This window comes from Panicum virgatum, chromosome 6K (genome assembly GCF_016808335.1).
Source record: "Panicum virgatum strain AP13 chromosome 6K, P.virgatum_v5, whole genome shotgun sequence".
NCBI lineage: Eukaryota > Viridiplantae > Streptophyta > Magnoliopsida > Poales > Poaceae > Panicum > Panicum virgatum.
Genome location: NC_053141.1, coordinates 23,528,263 through 23,536,322, shown reverse-complemented (window position 1 = coordinate 23,536,322; position 8,060 = coordinate 23,528,263).

The window sequence follows — 8,060 nt, the reverse complement described above, 5'->3', positions numbered from 1 at the left end:
GGCTTGGTAAATATATCGGCTAATTGATCATCCGTGCAAATACCATCAATCTTGATATCACCCTTGTTCACATGATCTCTAAGAAAATGATGGTGGATATAAATATGCTTGGTTCTTGAATGTTGAACCGGATTAGAAGCAATCTTCACGGCACTTTCATTATCACACAACAAGAGAATTTCATCAAATTTCACACCATAATCGAGAAGAGTTTGCTTCATCCATAACAATTGTGCACAACAACTTCTGGCCGAGATATATTCCGCTTCGGCGGTTGAAAGAGCCACGGAATTTTGCTTCTTTGATGACCATGGTACAAGAGATCTTCCAAGAAATTGACAACCACCGGAGGTGCTTTTCCTATCAACCTTGCACCAAGCATAATCCGAATCAGAGAATCCAACCAAATCAAAATGAGCACCCTTGGGATACCATAAACCAATATTAGGAGAATATTTCAAGTATCTCAAGATCCTTTTAACGGCGGTCAAATGACATTCTCTAGGTGCGGCTTGAAATCGTGCACACATGCAAACACTAAACATGATGTCGGGCCTAGATGCGGTCAAATAAAGCAAACTACCAATCATAGAACGATAAAGCTTTTGGTCAACCGGGTTACCTACCACATCTAGGTCGAGATGCCCATTGGTGGCCATAGGAGTCTTGATTGGTTTTGCATCTTCCATACCAAATTTCTTCAAGATATCCTTCACATATTTTGATTGACACACAAAGGTGCCTTCCTTGAGTTGCTTGATTTGAAGTCCAAGAAAGAAACTCAATTCACCAATCATGGACATCTCAAATTCCCTAGACATCATTTCACCAAATTCCTCACAAAAGCTTGGGTTAGTTGAACCAAAGATAATATCATCAACATAAATTTGACAAACAAACAAATCCTTACCAATTGCTTTAGTGAATAAAGTAGTGTCAACCTTACCAATTTTGAAGCCCTTAGAGATAAGAAAGTCCCTCAACCTTTCATACCAAGCTCGTGGAGCTTGCTTAAGACCATAAAGAGCTTTAGAGAGCTTGTATACATGATTTGGCTTCTTGGGATCTTCAAAACCGGGAGGTTGCTCAACAAAAATAAGTTCACTAATCTTGACATTCAAGAAAGCACTTTTCACATCCATTTGAAAAAGTTTTATATTGTGAGAGCAAGCATAAGCTAATAAAATTCTAATAGCTTCTAATCTAGCAACGGGAGCGAAAGTTTCACCGAAATCCAAACCTTCGACTTGAGTGAAGCCTTGAGCTACCAATCTTGCCTTGTTTCTCACAACCATTCCATCTTCATTTTCCTTGTTTCTAAAGACCCATTTAGTGCCAATAACATTATAGTTCTTGGGCCTCTCAACTAAATCCCAAACTTGATTCCGGGTGAAATTATTTAATTCTTCATGCATAGCATTCACCCAATCCGGATCTCTCAATGCTTCATCTACACGGTTAGGTTCAAGAAAAGATACAAAAGAATAATGTTCACAAAATGAAGCAATGCGAGATCGAGTTTGGACACCCTTACTAATATCACCCATGATTTGATCCACCGGATGATCCTTTGCAAGAACATGATGAATTCTTTGAGGAACAATGGGTTCTTGAGTTGATGAAGAAGGTACACTAGATGAACCAACTTGATCTTGTACTTGAGAATCATCATTACTTGAATTTTGTACAATTGATTGTGCTTGACCATTTGAGATAGAAGTTGAAGGATTAACTCTAACAGAGATAGAAGGATCATCTTCATCTTCATCTTCTTCTCTTGGTCTAACATCACCAATTGACATGTTTTTCATTGCATTTCTCAAACCATCACTCCTCACATCATTAAGATTTTCTTGTTCATTGTGAGACCCATTGGTTTCATCAAACTCAACATCATATGCTTCTTCAACAATGCCATGTGTTTTGTTGTAGATCCGATACGCCTTGCTACTAGAAGAATATCCAAGAAGAAAACCCTCATCACATTTGCATTGAAACTTTGATAACCGAGTTCCCTTATTGAGAATATAGCATTTGCAACCAAACACTCTAAAGTATGATATATTTGGCTTCCTTCCAATGAGCAACTCATATGGGGTCTTGTTATGAAATCTATGGTAATACAATCTATTAGAGGCATGACAAGCCGTGTTGATTGCTTCGGCCCAAAAGCTATCCGAAACATTATATTCGGAGAGCATTGATCTTGCCATATCAATTAAGGTTCTATTTTTCCTCTCAACAAGACCATTTTGTTCCGGAGTATACTTGGTTGAGAATTCATGCTTGATTCCTTTCTCATCACACCATTCCTCAACTCTTATGTTTCTAAACTCACTTCCATTGTCACTCCTCACTTTCTTCACCTTGAGCTCAAATTCATTTTCGGCCCTTGTAAAGAATTTCTTGAATGTGTCATATGTATCGGCCTTATCATGAAGAAAGAAAACCCATGTATATCTTGAGTAATCATCCACTACCACAAGACAATAGCAATTTCCACCAATACTTCTATATGTTGTTGGACCAAATAAATCCATATGCAATAATTCCAATGGTCTCTCGGTTGACATGACACTCTTAGTGGGATGAGTATTTGCAACTTGCTTTCCGGCTTGACATGCACTACATAACTTATCTTTTTCAAACTTCACATTCTTTAACCCAACTACCAAGTCATGCTTCAAAAGTCGGTTGAGTTGCTTCATGCCAACATGACCAAGCCTTCTATGCCATAACCAACCCAAGGATGATTGAGTGAATAAGCAAGTGGACAAGTTTGCCTCTTTAGTAGCAAAATCCACAAGATATACATCATCATGTCTAAATCCCGTAAAGATGTGATCTTTTCCATCCAAGCTAGTCACTACAACATCATCTTTAGTGAAACTACACTTATATCCAAAATCACAAAGTTGAGTGACCGCTAAGAGATTAAACTTGAGAGAATCAACCAACAATACTTTTGAAAGAGAATGATCGCTTGAGATAGGAATTGTACCAACTCCTTTGACTTTGCCCCGGCTATTGTCACCAAAGATGATGTCACTATAGCCACCCACATTCTCATCTAGAGAGGAAAACATCATTGGATCTCCGGTCATGTGTTGAGTGCATCCACTATCAAGCACCCAATGTCTTCCTCCGGACTTGTAATTCACCTACAAAGAGAAAGTAACTCTTTTAGGTACCCAAACTTTCTTGGGTCATTGAACGTTAGTGACCACGTTAGTGACCAAGACTTTTGGCACCCAAATGGCATTCTTTTTAGCACCATTTATAGGTATCCCAACAAATTTTGCACTAACATTGCCATTTGAATTTTTCATAAGCATGTAACTTGAATCAAAGGATATCACTTTCTTGTTGGTGCAATTCTTCTCAACATGACCAACCTTCTTGCATTTTTCACAATATGACTTACCACTACTCTTCACAAAAGTAGTTTTGGTTTGCACAAAAGCCTTCTTCCCTTTCTTAGGAATATATCCAAACCCTTGCTTGTTCAAGGAGAACTTTTGGCTTGCCCAACAATGATTAAACTTGGCTCTACTATCATAGCACTTTCTCAAATCATTAGTCAATCAAGTAATCTCTTTCTTTAACAAATCATTTTCCATAATGAGATATTCATTGCAAGATGAGTCATCGATTTTGGTGCAAAAAGTAGAGCTAGAGCCACAAGATTTATCATCAATTAAATCACAACAAACACCAATGCTCAATGTTGCTTTTCTTTCATGATTAAGCAAGGTATTGTGAGCTTCCTCAAGCTTCTCATGAGTTTCTTTGAGATTCATAGGAATCTTGAAGAGAAGTAAACTTCAACTTCAAGTCCTTCAACTTAGCCTTTTCCTTTGTCATGAATTCATCGGCATCATTAAGCATTTCAACAAGATCATCATATGAAAGTTCATCAAGTTCACCATCTTGTTGTACCTTTGCACCACCCTTTGCCATAAGACAATGTGGTGTAGAGAAGAGTGATGGAGCCTCCTTTATGGCGATCCCGGCAACTCCCTAGGATGGCTTGTCATCATCATCATCATCATCATCATCATCATCATCATCATCATCATCATCATCATCATCATCATCATCATCATCATCGGAGCTTGCATCGGAATCCCATTCAACAAAATAAGCTTGGTCATTCTTCTTCTTCTTGATGAACTTCTTCTTCTTCTTTTCATCATTTTTCTTGTCCTTTTTCTTGTTTGGACAATTGACAATGATATGACCTACTTCACCACATTGGAAACAAGTCTTGTCCACAAAAGGATTTTTTCTTGATGATTGACCTCTCTTGCCAAAATTCTTCTTGCTCATCATTCTATTGAATCTCTTGACAAAGAGAGCCATCTCCTCATCCGATTCTTCTTCTTGGCACCCACTTTCTTCTTCATTTTTGCTATCTTGAGCTTTGAATGCCACACTTTTCTTTTTCACATCAATTTCTCCACCATGAGCTTCATCTTGTGATTTCTTGAACATGTCATGGGTGAGAATTTCTCCCAATATTTGTGTGGGAGTTGCGGTCTTCACATTTGACCTCACAAGTAGGGTCACAATTGTGTCATATCTTTCCGGAAGACATCTAAGAAACTTGTGGTTGAAATCCCCATCCAGTACCTCAAATCCAAGTCCCTTGAGGTCATTCACAATGTCATTTAGCCGGTTGAATATCTCGGCTATACTCTCATCCTTCTTCATGGTGAATTCACTAAAATTCCCTTTAAGCAAATATAACTTGGCCTCCTTCACAGTTGATGTGCCCTCATGAATTTCCATGATCATAATTGTTCCCATCAAAGAACGGTGGCTTCCCAACATGAATCACATGATCACTAGTCATTGTTCTACTCCAAGATGGTTAAATCCGCAATTGTAGGATCAAGAACACCGACTAGAGGGGGGTGAATAGGCGGTTTAAAATCTAAAGCCAACAACACTAGAGAAATTTAATTAGTAACAAAAGAAAGTCCTATGTCATGCTATTACTATCTCTAGATGGGTTTGCAACCTAGGGTGACAAGATACAACTCAAGCTCTAGTAAAGTAAATTGCTCAAAGTAAAAACAAGAATTAAAGTGAGCAAGAGAAGTAACCAAGCTTGACACAAGAATTTATCCCGTGGTGTCGATGGCTTGCCGGTCACCCCTAATCCACATTGAGGTGGATTCCAAGAATCAATCGCTCCTCTATCAAGAACCTCTTGATCTTGAGCCGGCTTGAATCAAGGAACCGCTCCACACCTCGATTCCACTAGAATTGCTCTTCACCACTCCGGTGAGGTGAGCACAAACCTCTCACAACCAAAATCGGGGCTCCTCAACAATCTCCTTGGAGGAGCTCCACGAAATCCTCTTCTCCAAGCCGTCTAGGGAGCAGCAACTCCCAAGAGTAACAAGTTGATGACGCTTGCTTGAAGTTTCCCTAATGCCACAAAGCTCAAACTCTTGATGCAATGCACTAGGAAGCCCTCACACTCTCAAGAATGCAATCTCTAAGTAAGTGTGTGTGAGAGAGGGATGCTTTAGCTCTATGAAGTCAAGAATGCAGTCCAAATGGCCAAGGGAGCCACCCAAAGGCCGGGCAATGGGTATATATAGACATCCCTCCAAAAACTAGCCGTTACACTCTTTTCTGCGAAGTCGCGGACCGTCCGCATTTCAAAAACCGGACCATCCGCCGTTATAAACCAGTGAGTCAGAGTGCATTTAATGCATGTCAGAACTAGCCGTTAAGCCCTGGCGGACCGTCCGCGCCCCAGGGGCGTACCGTCCGCCGTTATGTGTTCCACACCACCAGAGACCAACAACGTCTTTGGAACAACTTTGAAGTTAGCCTGCGGACTGTCCGCGCCTCAGGAGCGGACCGTCCGCAGTTCACTTTTCAGCCCAAACCAGAGAGACAACCTCTCTGGTACATATCTGAGATTAGCCGGCGGATCATCCGCGCCCCATGGGCGGACTGTCCGCCGTTCAACTTTGAAGCCCACCAGAGAGACACCCTCTCTGGTATAAAACTGAGATGTAGTGGTGGACCGTCCGCCCACCTAGGCCGGACTGTCCGCCAGCCCACCAGAGCCTCTGCAAGCTCTCTGGAATGGTCGCGGACTGTCCGCCCCTCGGGTGCGGACTGTCCGCCGTTACTCGGTCAGCTCTCAAACTTAGTCTTTTTCAAATCTTTTCAAAACGTCGTTAGCCCTCATGCATGCAACTAGACATTTTGAGCGAAATGGCACTAAAGACCCGTCAAGCATGAGTACACAACCCCTCTTGATAGTACGGCTATCTATCCAACAAATCCGGTCACTTTTCATCCACTAAACGCCTTGTGACCGGTAAAATACAAAAGCCCTATTTTATACCTTTGCCTTGAGCCCGAGCTTTGCTCATCATCTCCAAAACTCCATACGTTCACAACCAAATCTCTTTCATCCATGGATCGACCTATACTCATTATCTCAAATGAAATCGTTAGTCCACAAACCGTTGTCACTAATTACCAAAACTCGAATTAGGGGCCTAGATGCTTTCATCGCCCACGCTACTTTTCCCCTTTATTTCCAGTCCGTGGATCCGGGTCACCCTCCCCGACTACAGAGCCCGACGTCTCTGCAGCCGTTCGTCGCGACAAAAATATAAACCCTACTTCTACCAAGAGGGTGAATAGTCGTTCCACTCACCGGTCCAATCAGGTACTTAAGCTTACCGATTACCATATTTCTCGGTATGTGGCTAGTACTTTCAAACGCTTAACGAAATGAGCCACACCCCGCGACCTTAACCATTTTTGACTATACCAGCGGGGTATCACAACTACACAACCCCGCCCGTTGTCCTTATATTTCAGCAGGAATTAAAGTCAGTAAAGTTCCTATTTGCTCGCGAGAGGCAGGAAACCCCTCGACTTCTACCGTACCTAATTAGCATGGCAACTAGTCGATAAAAAGATCCGGTATCAAACATAGGTACCTAGGGATCATGCATCTAAGGTTTTCGATCAACGCCTAGAAAACTTAAATGCAGAAAGAAACTATTACAACACATTATAAATAGATAAATGAATAATAACTCGGAAAATAAGGCATAATGCACCGGGGCTTGCCTTCATGGGCACTGTCAGGCAGAAAAACCTCTGGGGCTTGGCCCAGGCCTTGAGACAAGTTAGCACAGTTCAAATTAGCCTCCTGATCAACACGAGAGTCCGCGGGCACCAATTCGTAGTCACCGTCCGCGAGATTAACCGTTTCTATATGCAATGCAAGATTATGAGTTATTCATGAATAATGATTTCTTTCCTTCACGATAAAGTTGTAGTTCAACAAAAGCTAATTCAGTGATAAAATTCAATATTTCCTTTCATGGGCAGTCATTTATAGAGTAGTAAACACAACTATGTTTCTTCATAATTGAGTGTGGGTTTTGGTTTTCATTTTTATCATTAAACATAGCATGCTTTCACTATTTCATAACAACAAAACTACTCATGAGCTAGTGATGAGAAATTAAAGTAACACAGATCCAACTTTAGCATCTATGGTATAAATTTCAGCATCTAACCATAAAGCAATTACCATAACTATTCATGTAAGTAGATTACTCTAGTTGCTTCACCTTTTTGCACAGAACGTTTAACATGGTTTCTGGTGCTACAAATTTTACGGGAGCATCTACCAAGCATCTACTCAGAACTGTAATTTATCCAGATTTTATTCACATATACAACAGAGGTGACAAAAAGAACAAATTTAACAAGCTTTTAAATAAGATTAATTCTACAGAGAGTTATACTTGGGATATGGTTCTCAAATTTTTACCAGAGCCTAATCATTAGCTAAACATTCTCCAGAAAAATTATCAAGCTTTATATCCACAAGATAAATTAGTTATGCATTTAACTTAACATGAGTTAGCATAATTTTTCCAAAGTTCATTCGATCGGTACTGCATTCGATCGGTATTGCATGTGAAATTTTTATTATAGCTAGCACATACTCCAAAAATCAAGATCAGATACAGTCTAGTTTACTCAGAACAAAAATGGTAAATCTA